General features: G+C 34.7%; 1 protein-coding gene across 5 annotated transcripts in view; it reads left to right on the forward strand.

The window, feature by feature from the left end:
• The window catches only part of LOC145265608 (ubiquitin-like modifier-activating enzyme 1), a 194,905-nt gene that overhangs the window by 54,685 nt on the left and 126,478 nt on the right, over positions 1-13,742 (forward strand). The window contains exon 1 of one of the 5 annotated variants that reach the window (XM_080121623.1): positions 11,304-11,452. The exons of 2 other annotated variants lie outside the window; for them this stretch is intronic. The gene's annotated coding sequence lies outside the window, so the exon portion shown is untranslated. Of the gene's footprint in view, positions 1-11,303; positions 11,453-12,666; positions 12,995-13,742 lie in introns of those variants that run through there. 2 more of the 5 variants (XM_080121620.1, XM_080121621.1) reach the window with 2 other exon arrangements.

Genomic DNA, 13,742 nt, shown 5'->3' on the forward strand with positions numbered 1-13,742 from the left:
GATATATTTAATATTGTTCTTAGCATACGGGTGTATGTGCCGTCTAGTTTTCTTCTTTGAGTGAATATTAGTTATGAATTAATGTTCATTGTGTATGTGTGTGGGTTTACCTTTGTTTTTGTAGTGCGTGTACGGATGTGTGCGAGTGATAAAGGCTGAATATGTGAATCATTGAGTTGTTTTGCCTCAGCACCCCAGCGTAAAGGCCAAGGTGACATTGAGTAGACGTTCTTATGTTCCTTTTGCTCTGCTAGCAGGTGGAGGCTCTTTAAAACTGATTTTCTATGTCAGATCTTATAGGAATTTCTAAATTCGTACTGGCTTACTACATTCACGTATAGATGTTGTTTTTTGGAGGTTTCAAAAGATTTCTATTGGTTGAAAATTATTTTCAGTTAACACATTCATGTTAAAACTTGTTAGTTTTAAGAAGTGGTGAACAGAGTATATCAGAATGAGAAAGAAAGAGGGTAAGTAATTAGAACCATTTACATTTTAGTGTTCGTTCGAATCACATTCCAAAAAAGTAAGGCCTACTATTTTTAACTCAAGAAGTTGAAGAGCTACACGTGTGTGTGTGTGTGTGTGTGTGTGTGTGTGTGTGTGTGTGTGTGTGTGTGTGTGTGATCCCACCATTTTTCCAGCAACCTTGGTAACGGATTTGATGTACGTGTTCCATCTTTGATTAGGAGTAACGGTCAGACCTAGAACCTTGTTAAAACCTGGAGCTTCCTCAAGACAAGAGCCATTCACTTTAATTGATGCCAGACAGGGATCAGAGCGTTGGTAACATAGCACGGATCCGTGGATGTAAATGTATGAGCAAGTGACGTCAACGGTGGAGGGTAAAAACGGACTACAAAAAAAAGACAAAGATCTTGAGAGAGATGAAATAACGTTCAAGATCTTGGGAGAGATGTGGAGAACGTTCTACATCACGTGGGTGACGTCACGGCTGTAACAACGAAGAAATGTTGTACAAATCAAAAAGCGAGTCAGAATTATTTTCTTGTTCTTTTGTCCACTTTTCGACGGAGACCAAACTGTGTGTACAACGTTAAAGCAAGGTATATTGCTACATAAGGGGATACTATTGGGATTTTTTTTTTTACATGGAAGCCACCACTTATCAAGGTCCAAAGGCCACTCAAGGATAGGGGTTGTTGAGTGTACGGTGGTCACCAAGATTACAGCATATTAAGTTAGTAGTGGAAATAAGTTATAAATGGATTGGGGGGGGGGGGCTCAATAAGAATTTGTTTACTACCATGTTGTAGTCAGCTGGAAAGCAGGCCAGTGAAACAGTTCCACAGACGGGCAATTCTGGGAAAAAAACTTTGTTCATGGATTGTTTCTAACAGGGGAGTGTGGGGAGTTGAGAACCAAGAAATCTGTTTACATTCTAGCTTTTTAGAAGAGTTGACCAATTTTTTACCGATAACCTTAAATCTCAATGGCAAAGTTGTAAAAATGTTTGGTAAACTGCTCTGTAACGCTAGAATGAAGAATTCAGAAAATAAAAAAACTTAAAATTCGCAAATGTTCCATCTCCATTTTGCGTTACCAAACAACTTGATATTAATGCAGGTTTCCTCACAAAGGTTGATCCTTGGACCTTTATTATTCCTGATATTTATAAACTAGGTGGATGCCTGGCGTTGCCTCATCGTACAGTATGCTTAAGCATGATATTTTAATTTATGCAGATGCGTATGTATTATTAATCCATCCTCTATTAAATATTTTATATTACGAGGAATAATTTGCCCAGTGGACTAATTTGCAAAGAAAAAAAAAATTTAAAAATAATAATGATAATGTCGTTCATCAAATTCCGTCTGTGTTTGTTTACCATATCATGTCAGCTGATTTTGGGCTTGACGATCCTAAAAATAGTCTTTCTTTTCTTATAGATAAAAAAGAATTTTTACAGAGGAATATTTTACATCACACCGCCCATTTTGGATTTTGTTCGATTTTCGATACTTACCGGGTGAATTTCTGTACAAAACATATCTAAGAACATTGCCAGACATGTAAATTAACTTTATGTGAAATTTGTAAAAGATGGGCTCAGCTGTTTCGGAACCTAACTCATGCATATACACACACATACCCAAACTCACTCACTAGGTGTATCAGAAATTTCGTGAAAATAGTGAATAATTCCACCCCATCTTTCCAAGCTTATAACTCCTCGAAAAATGTAATTCAAGCCCTAATTTTTTTTTTCAATTAAAGGAGCAAGGACCAAGGTTTCATTAAAAAAAAAAAAACAAAAAAAAACAACAACAACAACAATGTGTTTTTTTTTAAAAAAAGGTTTTAAACTTCGGACTTTACAGGTAAATTTCTAAAAAACGGGGGTTTTTTTTTTGTTTTAAATTTGAATATATTATTTATTGACCTTTTCTCTTCAATTTGTGATATATAAGACTTTGAAACATAAATTAATTATATACTTTTTAATAGAAACTTGAAAATGGGGGAGCGTGAATTTAAAAAAAAACGTTTGTCTAAAATATTATATTCAGTTTATTGGAAAGAACATAAAATTTCACATTGACCCTGAAAATATCATAAAAATAGAATCAATAGAAAAATTTTGATAGATTTTTAAAGTTTAAAAATTGAAAAATATTGAGTTCGGAAAATTCATTACTGTTTTTTTAAAAAAAAAAAAAAAAATATTTCTATTACTTTTAAAACAACTTTAATAGTTTATTTTGGAAGTATAATCCATAAATAAAATAAATAACCCACTTTTAATGGAGAAATTACGAGATTTTTATATTTTATTCGCAGTTTCATGTTAGGGGTGTCAAAAATTCCTACAAAAATTCTGATACACCTACTCACTCACACATATACACACACACACACACAGAAAAGGAAGAAATGGCATAAGTAAACATTGGATTCGACGGAAAAATGCCAATCAGTTTTTTTAAAGCAACTACGAACTCAAACCCGTGCTTCCTCGTAGTGTCCCTTGTGGACGTATCCCCACCGGTGATAAGTGGGTGCGGGAGGAGTATGAACGTAATAGAGGGAAAAGATTTTACCACTTCCATTGATTGTAATCGAATTTGGCCATGGACTCCCAGCAGAAAAAATATAGGCATCTAAATTTATCGAGTAAGTGGATAGGTGATAGGCCTATAACACACCAAAGGTAATGTGCTGCAGTGCGTGCACATTACATTTGCATGAAATGTCTTGATTTTTAAGGTCAAAATCGCAGGGGAAAAAATGAGTTCATTTTATTTATATAGATAGATAGATAGAAGATAGATAGATAGAAGATAGATAGAGAAGAGAAGCTTAAAAATAGATTACCTCCCTGATAAAATTGTTTCTCAGATTTGTATATTTACTGACGACACTACGTTCGGTAATAGACATGAGGGTTGTTGCGGACCAGGATATAATAATCCTAACTCGCTACAAAAAGAAAATAATGGAAAAAAGGAAAAAAAACTCAATTATTGAATAAAATAAACATGTCGTTTATTTTCTGTTGAAAATAAATGATTTAGGTGGAACACGTGTTCAGTTCAGTCGTTGATGACTACGTGCATGGAAAAAAGAGGAATAAAGTAAGGGAAAGAGAAAGGGCAGTCCAGCATGTAGAAAAAGAAAGAGAGAGGAGGTTGACCTCAGTAAAGCCGTGCATGCATGGTAACAGTCGTCCACGTGGAAGTGTCTTCAGGCCACAAGCTGTGGACGCGAACTTGTCTGGTTGACGAACCAAGGCAAAAGGGAAGAAAAGAGGAAGTTGAACGTTGTTGTTGACTTTTATACCGGGGTCAGTGTTCTGACTGCGCATGTCTAGATTTCCTTTAAAGGGAAGTGACGTTGTGCATGTGTGCGTATATGTGTGTACGTTAGCGTGTGTGTGTATGCACGTGAATGTGAGTGTATGTACGTGACCGTGAATAAATGTATGTGTGTATGCGTACATGTGGGTGTGTGTATGTGAGGAAAAACATGTTCGAACAAGACTCCCCCTCCTGAGGAGAAAAAATAATATATATATATACAAGAGAAACATATTTCGTTTTTTTTTTTGTTTTGTTTTTTTTTTTAATAAGTTATGTAGTGTTTGAAATGTTTTGGCCAATGAACTTTTCAACCTGTTTTTGTTGTTTGTGGTGTGTTGTTTTTTGTAATTTCTTTTTCAGTTTGTGAGTGTGTATGTTCTTGTATTGGACTAGGAGAAATGTGTAGTTGTTCGTCTATGAATGCAGGTTTAAGTCTGTCTATTGCAATAGTGTCTTTTTTATCTCTTTTTAAAATGGTAAAGTACTTTTCACTTCTGTCGAACTAGATAAGGTCTGGAATAATTTGGACAGAGTGGTTTTTTAACTGCGTCGTTCCTGATAAAAACGTATTTACAGGTGTGAATATCGCTGGGTATGAAAATCTTTGTGTCTGGCTTTTTGGTTGGGGTGAATTTTAATTGTGACATTTTATGTTTTAAATCCGTTACAAAAGTTGTCGTTGGGGAAATGTCTGTATTGTTTTCACAGAATTGTCCCAGTAAAATTAGTGCTGAACCGAAAACTAATTCTGCAGGTGTGCTCTGCAAATCTTCCTTCACGGTGTTGTGAATTGCTAGGAGAATGAGTGACGAATTGTCTGACCAGTCTGCTTTGTTTTCATTCATAGCCAAAGATGCTTTTAATTGTCTATGAAACCGTTCCACCATACCATTTGCATAAGGGTGGTAGGCAGTAGTTTTAATGTGCTTTGTTCCCAACAAACGGTATCCAATCTTGTAAAATCGCTCTGGCTATTGTTGCGGCTGATATGTCTTTTACTAGTATTGCTGTCGGCCATCTGCTGAATCTATAGACTATAGTAAAGATGTGGGTGTGTCCTTTTGAAGTGGGCAAGGGTCCAACCAAGTCGATATGAACATGAGTAAACCTAGCATCTGGTACACTGAAAGTTCCTGAAGGTGATTTTGTGTGCCTGTGAACTTTGTTTTTTTGGCAAGGAATGCAAGTTTTAGTCCAACTTCGGATGTCCGTATTTATATTTGGCCAAATAAAACGTTGCCCTATTAATTCCACAGTGGCGTGTTTTCCTGGGTGGGACAAATTGTGGAAGTACTGGAAAACTTGTCGTCTGAGGCTGGGTGAAATATAAGGGCGAGGGGGTTTTGTGAAACATCGCAATAGAAATTTGTTGTTCTGAACAGTATCGGCATTTCTTTCAGCTTCAGTGAAGGTTTGTCCATTATAGCTGGAAGCGTGGTATCGGCTAATTGCTCTTGTGCTATTAATTCCATACTTAGTGGAGTGGAATTTAAAGAAGCACTTGTTGCGCAAGATAAAACGTCAGCTACAACGTTTTCTTGTCCTTTTACGTACCGTGTATCGGTAGAATATTCAGCTATATAGTCAAAATTTCTCATGAACCGTATTTGTCGACGTGTGTGTAGAGCAAATGTTAGGGGTTTATGATCCGTATAAATGGAAAATTTTCTGCCTTCGAGGAGATGTTTTAAAGTGCTTAATTGTAAGGTAAATTGCAAGTAACTCTCTCGAGGAAGTGCTATATTTAGTCTGCGCTTTGTTTAACTTGGCAGAGAAAAATGAAATAGGGGTCATTTTGTTGTCAAAAATTTGGTGAATGACAGCTCCTACTGCTATTTCCGATGCATCCGTCGTAAGTGTAAGTTTCGTTGTATCGCTATTGTGGATATATGTAAGTTTGGTGAAGTTTGCCAAAGCAGTTTTCGATTGTTTGAAGGCTTGTAGTGCAGGTCCGTCCAAAACTAACTGTTGGTTTTTGGTTCAGTTTTTTAACACGTCCGTTAAAGGTGCGAGTAACATGGAACAGTTAGGCAAAAAGCGTCGGTAATAGTTAATTATGCCTAAAAAACGGCGTACTTGTCTGACAGATGTCGGTAGAGGGAAATTTGAAATGGCACTTACTTTTTCAGGCAAAGGGGAGATTCCATCCGTGTCGATTAAATGTCCGAGAAATTGAACTTCTTGGTGGCCAAAATCACATTTATTGGTGTTTAGTTTCAGACCGAAATGTGACAGTCTTTCGAAAGTTTGTTCCAGGTGTAGCAGGTGTTCTTCGAGGTTTCTGCTGGCGATTAAAACGTAGTCCACATATGCTAATATGAACGGCAGACCTCTGCAAACTTCGTCAATCAAACGTTGGAAAGTTTGACAAGCGTTTCTAAGCCCGAAAGGCATCGTTAGGAACTCGTAAAGGCCAAATGGTGTGGTTAGTGCAGTTTTACGAATGTCTTCTTCTGCGACTAGAATTTGAAAATATGCCTTTACGAGGTCCAGCTTGGAGAAAATTGTGACGCCTTGGAATCCATTGGTGAAGTCATGGATATGGGGGATAGGATATCTATCCGGAACTGTTTTTGCGTTTAAGCATCTAAAATCTCCAGACGGGTGCCATGTGCTGTTGTCAGCTTTCTGCACCATGTGGAGTGGTGATGACCAAGCACTTAAGCACTTTTCGAGGGCCGTATTATCCCCATGTGGAGTAGGTTTTGAAAATCGGATTTTGCCAATTTGTATTTATCCGGTTTCAAGTGTCTGGGGGTTGAATAGACGGGCGGTCCTGTGGTCTTAATATAGTGCTTAGTGCTATGCTTGATGGGGTCCGTGTTTTTAAACGGCTGGGAAAGTTGATGAAATTTTGGGAGTAACTGGCGGACGTGTAAATCTTCGGGTAGGGCAGCGCTGATTCCAGTGGTTAAAAATTTCGAGGTAGTTCCTCTCACCAAAATCTTCGTTTCGTTGTCTGTCAATGTGTGATGAGTCATGTCAACAGACAGGTTGAAATGGGCTAAAAAGTCTGCCCTCAAAATTGGAGTGGTCACGCTGGCTATGGTGAAATTCCAGAAAAAATTCCTTCGCATTCCCAGGTTTAAGTTTAAAGTTTTCTCGCCAAAAGTGGGTATTCTTGTACCGTTGGCGGCGTGTAGGCTGAAAAATTGGGTCACTGTTGGGTGGCTATGCAGTGTCAGTATGACACTGATTTCCGCTCCGGTGTCTATTAAAAAGTTATATCCATGGATTTTGTCATGGATATAAAACAGACAACCTTTTTTTTTGTGCTCCAGCTACAGTCGTCGTCATTACTGGCTGGAAGGTTTGTTTCCCTGCACTGGTTTTTTGAACGCACAGGGTATAGTGCATTTTCTCGCGTCAACGCCAAATCTCCTGTGGTAGAAGCAAACATCTTGTCTATCTCGGGATGTGGACCGGTTCCTGCTTAAACTTCTTTGCCAGTAACTTTGTCGCATGTCGTTGTAGTTTCTGGGATAATGTTGATGCATTTGAAGTATGTTGGCTAGCTGCTTTGAAAGATTTTCAACCGTAGACTTTAATTCGGCTAATTCTTCGTATCGGTTTTGGTCAGGTTGCCGAATGTTTAATGCCATGGTTTCGTTGTAGGAGTCCGTCTGTTGAAGTTCCATTTTGTTTTTTTGTTTTTTAGAGAAAAATTATTTTTCATGCGCGCCATAGATTTGTGTGGAAGAGTTTAGTTTACACTGCGTGTTTCGTTCAAACACATTAATTTCATTTTAAATTTCGGGGTCACCATCTTTTGTTGCGGACCAAGATATAATAATCCTAACTCGCTACAAAAAGCAAATAATGAATGGAAGGAAGGAAAAAAACTCAATTGTTGAATAAAATAAACATGTTGTTTATTTTCTGTTGAAAATAAATGATTTAGGTGAAACACGTTCAGTTCAGTCGTTGACGACTACGTGCATGGAAAAAAGAGGAATAAAGTGGAAAAAAAGAGAAAGGGCAGTCCAGCATGTAGAAAAAGAGAGAGGAGGTTGACCTCAGTAAAGCCGCGCGTGCATGGTAGCAGTCGTCCACGTGGAAGTGTCTTCAGGCCACAAGCTGTGGACGCGAACTTGTCTGGTTGACGAACCAAGGCAAAAGGAAAGAAAAGAGGAAGTTGAACGTTGTTGTTGACTTTTATACCGAGGTCAGTGTTCTGACTGCGCATGTCTAGATTTCCTTTGAAGGGAAGTGACGTTGCCCATGTGTGCGTACGTTAGCGTGTGTGTGTGTATGCATGTGAATGTGAGTGTATGTACGTGAACGTGAATATATGTACGTGTGCGTGTGTGCAGGTGTGTGTATGTGAGGAAAAACATGTTCGAACAGGGTAAAACGAATGTACACATATCCAATGGTAGAAAACCTAGAAAACGACCATCAAGCAATAGTAAAATGGTGCTTCCTTTCAAAAACTACAAAAAAATCTTCTCAACCACTGATTACCATGACAAATAACATCCTACCTGAGAGCCCATAATTCACAGTAAACATGAATCTGAACAAATGCATTGAGTATGTATATTGCCAAGGCTGCTGCAAAGTAAGTGGGCTCCCTCTATCGTACTAGAAAATTACTCTTACCAGAGTGTATCCTATATCTTTACAAAACCACTATTCACTCATGCATGAAGTATTGTTGCTGCATTTGGGCTGGTGCGTCTACCACTAGTCTCTCCCTCATAAACATGGTCTAAAAAAGAGTCTCAAAGTAGTGAGTTCCACACTATCGCCCAAGCTCCAGCCTCTGTCCCGTCGCTGCAATGTTGCATCCCTGTGCCTGTTTTACAAGTACTTTAGTGGCATGTGCTCTGATGAACTCAAAGCACTTGTGTCCCCTCTATATACATATGCTTGACTAACCCGACAAGTAGCAAAATTCTACCCCATCATTCTTGAGGTCTGTAGATGTCAGAAACCCTTCTACTCTAATAGTTTCTTTCTTTAGACTGCTAGACTTTGGAATTCCTTCTGTTTCTTGTTTCCCTGACTGTAATAGCCTACAGAAGTTTGAATGTAATGTGAACAGACATCTGGCTGCTCAACTCCCTACAGCCTACTGTTAGACATGATCCTTACATTTCAAGTGGCAATATGCCTTGTTTGGGATGAATAATGAGAGAGAGAGAGAGAGAATAGCCAAGACAAAACGGAGGTCTGTTTATATTATAAATTTATATGCAAAGCTGATCCCCAACTTCAAATTCTAAAATAATTTTATTTTACTTTAGTTTTTTTTAGTTAATTTGCACATATCGCCTCAAAAATGTAAAATCGTATTTTGGAGACTGGAGAGGGTGATTTAGGGGAGGTGCTAATCCACAATAGTTCCATTTAACTTTTCAGTTAAATTGAAGTTTTCAGCTTTAAAATGACTATCACTGAAACAGCATTATCTTAACCAAATTAGTTTTAGAACAATTTCGTTCAATTAAAAATGAACTTATCAAACAATACCGTAAGAATATAACCTAATTATTTTTTGAATAATAAGAATATAAGACTATAACCTAATTATGCTTTGTCATTAAATTATTAATTGAAAATCTGGTGTTTGTGTAGATAAGTAATCTTCTAAACAAACGCATGTGAAAATATTATTACGTACTTACGTGTCATGTCGAAATTAGTGTAAATTCCAAAAATTATGAAAACTGATCCAGTTGATGTGCTAGATCTAGATTTTTCACTACAAGGTGACATTTTGTATTTTTAAATGGCGTAGTTTAATTGGAAGCAAGAAAACAGGGGAGATAAGTCAGTTTGTCATACAGAATTTGTTGCAATGAACTGTTTAACATTAAAACAAGCATTTGACAAATTTTATTTAAACTCGTAAATATTTTTTACTGGATCATTTTTTTGGTTTTTGTAATTTTTTTGGAATTTACACTAATTTCGCCATGACATGTAAGTACGTAATGTTTTCATCTGAAATGCATTTGTTTTAAATCTCATTATTCTCACAAGCACTGAAAATCGTGGTATTCCGGCATATTCCCCGAGACATTCCATTCTTGCATTACCTCTCTTGTTTTCTTGACGGTTATAGATGATTTGGTGTTCCCGACGAAACATCTTCCAACAGATATTTTAACTGAATGAATTTATCACATTCTTTGACGAATTATTATTTTATTATTATTTTATTATTAGTAGCAGTATTTGTATTATTATTATCATTAGTAGTAGTGGTATTAGTATTATTATTAGTAGTGGTATTATTATTATTATTAGTAGTAGTAGTATTTGTATTATTAGTAGTAGTAGCAGTATTTGTATTATTATTAGTATTAGTAGTAGTAGCATTTGTGTTAGTATTATTAGTATTAATTATTAGTAGTGATTGTTTTTTTTTTTAAATAAAAAATAATATTTCTATTATTTTTTTAAACAACTTTAATAGTTTATTTTGGAAGTATATTCCATACAGGAAATAAACAACCCACTTTAAAAAGAGAAATTACGTGTTTTTTCTATATTTTATTTGCGGTTTTCTGTTAGGGGTGTCAAAAATTCCTTCAAATTTCTGATACACCTATTGTATTAGTATTGTTAGTAGTAGTATTTGTATTAGTAGTAGTAGTAGTAGTAGTAGTAGTAGCAGCAGCAGCATTTGTGTTATTATAAGTATTCTGACGGAAGAATGATACTTTTCTGTAAAAGAAAAAAAATGTTTATTTACTTTTAAGAATTTTTTTTTTTTTTTTTAAAGTTAACTTAATTAGAAGAAATAAAAATTACACATTTTTTTTAAAATAAAAGTAAGAATTGTTCATATTGTTTCACTTCATGTTTTCATATAAAATGTTAATAATAAAAAATTTATAATATCTGGAAAATGTTTCGTCGGGGATGCCGAATTATCTATCACCGTCCAGAAAACAAAAGAAATAATGCAACAATGGGGAATATGCCAGAATGTAAAAATCGTTATAAAATTAGGATTAATTTGGGGTTAAAATCAAGTTCCGTCTGTCTCTGTTTACATTCTTCGTCAGCTGATAGTTGTGCTTTGCTTCGCGATGAATGCCCTGGAAAAGTCCTTACTGATTAATGTTTACCAATTTCAAAATATTCGGTTATTCTGAAAAACAGCTAAGTTCGCTTTTAAAACTGGTAAACATTAATTAAAGGTGACTTTACCGGGGCATTCATCGTGAAGAAGCACAACGATCAGCTGACGAAGAATGTAAACAAAGACAGAAAAGAGGCAAGGGAAGGGACTTGATTTTAAACCAATTGTATAAAGATAAGGGTAGCCATCTTAAAGTTTAAAACTTCAATATAATCCTTTTTTCTTTTCTCCAAAGATAACCAGTATTTTTCGTCGCGCCTCTGTTGTATCAAAGAATGATGACACTCTTTCTTTCCCCCTCTGTGCATTTCCTAGATCTTTTCCCCTCCTCCCCCACCCTACGTCTCCCCCTTTCTTTCTCTCCTCCCCACATTTGACACTTTTCTCTCTCTCTCTCTCCCTCACAACCTTTCTTCAATCTGCCCTCATCATCACCCTCCACTCTTCTTTCTTTATCACATTTACGTGCAAGAGCCCTTCGCGTTGGTCATAACCATTTTTTTCTCCCTTTGTCTCTATACCCTCTTCACTTGTAAGCCGACCATATTTTGTCTTGATTTCTTTCATCTGCCGTTCGAATATATATATATATATGTGTGTGTGTGTGTGTGTGTATTCATTTTTAGTATAAGATTTTTGTTGTATACACGAACAAACCAATCCGTAAAAAAAAATCCACTCCAACGAACTTCCATAAAAATGTCAATTCTAAAATCCTAGCTGTTTTCATAAACCTCCGATCTTATATTGACCGGCTCTCTCGAGTTATTACTGTTCGATACGTTTTCACTTATTATAATATAAAACAAACTATCACCAGTTTTACTTCCATATTTTAATATCTAAAATTAAAATTTATAATATTAATAAAAAGAATGTTTCAAGGTGAACCCGAAGAAGCTTGGCCCCTCTCCTTTTTCTTTTTAATTTTTATAGCAAATTAATATCAAATGAATATTAGTCTACTAGATTATCAAAAATAAAAGCCAATATTTAAATATTTGTAAAGAGGGGTGCTCAGTTTCTAATGCACCATTCCAGTTAATCGATCATCCATTTTACAACCACTTCTTTTAGGACAAATTTTCGCAAATTTAGCCTTTTTTTAAAATTTCGGTGTTTAAAATAATCTTCGAAAAAAAAAAAAGACTAAACTGCTTAAAATCGGGTGGAAAAAACATACTATTTAAAAATAAAAATAGAATCTTTAATAAAAATCACAATAAAAAATAGTTTAGTTAATAAGTATTTTTAAATACAAGATCTTATAAATGAGACGATGATGATCGCTTCTTTTTGATATTTTCAATCACCTTTCAGAAGACTTTAACTTAAATTTAGTTGTATTTCCTTTATTTTTGTTCTAGAATGAGACGGCGTTTATGTATCTATTATTTGACACTATTTCAATAAAGCAATTTGCATAAATATACTTATTTATTTACTAAACTATTTTAAATAAGATTTTGTGTGTGCGTCGTCGGTGACCGGAATATTCTGCATAATAAATATATTCATATTTAATTTCTGAACTGAAAAAAAAAAAAAAAAAAAAAAATTCAAATAAAAAAAGACATCGTAATTTTTTATTTAAATTTGTATATTCTTCCTTAAACTACTTTAAACATCCTTTTAGGATATTTTCTTTTTTAAAAATAAAAAAAAGTATGTATTAGATTAATACCGTTTGTTGGTCTAAAATCTTTAAATAAATAAATCAAACTCCGAAAAAAAAAAAAAAAAAAGGCAATATATTTTTATTTAAATATACTCTTATTTTCTGGATACTATTTTAAATAATCTTGGTATTATTATTTAAAGTGATTTCACAGATTTATTTTTTTGTGAAAATAGACAAGGGTAGGGAGAGAAGTAGAAATGTGTGTGGCCGGTCGTGGTTTCATCTGATTCAAACTAGAAACGGAAAAGAGAATCCCGTTTCGTTCTCTCGAGTCACACGTGTTCAGAACGAGCCGCCATATTATTTTGGTGGTTACGCGTTGTTAAAAAAAATTGCAGGGTTTTAGCTGCAACGGTCAGTAAAAGCTTTGTTGTTTCCTGTTGTTCATAGCTGGTAATTTATCTACATATATACTTATCTTTGAAATTATACACACTTTTGCCATAGCCATTAAGCTTTTCTTTTTTCTTTTGCTCATTTGGTTATTTTAAAATAATTTAAACAAAGACGTTTTTTTTTTTTTTTCAATATAGATTTGCACTGCACTTCTTTCACAGATTTTTTTTTTTTTTTGCCTTATGTATTTTCATACATAAAAGTACATCTTATTGCATAATCGCCTGGTATATATTTGTATATTAATATTATTTTTATGTTAACGAGATAAAAGATAATTTGTAATTTTTTAAGCCTCCCAAGAAATTTTTTTTTTTTTTTTTTTGTAAACCTTATTAAAACCTATGTGTAGTTTTAACACTTTATATACAGCTCTATCCAATATGATATTGAGTCCTTTGTCAAAGATTTACCTAAATTCGGTTCAGATTTTTCAAGTTTTTATTTTTGTAATATTATGTTTCTTTAAAAAATAATATCCGGCCTTGATTTTTTTTTATTTAAATAAAGTTATTTTATTTAAAAAAAAAAAAAAAAACTCTTTTCAACAACTATTAAACTAAAATTTATTTAATATATTGTAGGATTTTTTTTCTTTTCGCCTCTTATTTTTTTATATTGCTACTTTTAATTTCTAAAACTATTTTATATCATATACACTTCTAAGGGTAATCCGGCAGAACAACCGAGAATTGTGACTTCCGCTTAATTCTGTAAGTTTCAAACCAATGGCCTTGCATATTTT

This window comes from Euprymna scolopes, chromosome 40 (genome assembly GCF_053919585.1).
Source record: "Euprymna scolopes isolate OS-2025 chromosome 40, ASM5391958v1, whole genome shotgun sequence".
In the NCBI taxonomy this organism is placed as follows: Eukaryota; Metazoa; Mollusca; class Cephalopoda; order Sepiida; family Sepiolidae; genus Euprymna; species Euprymna scolopes.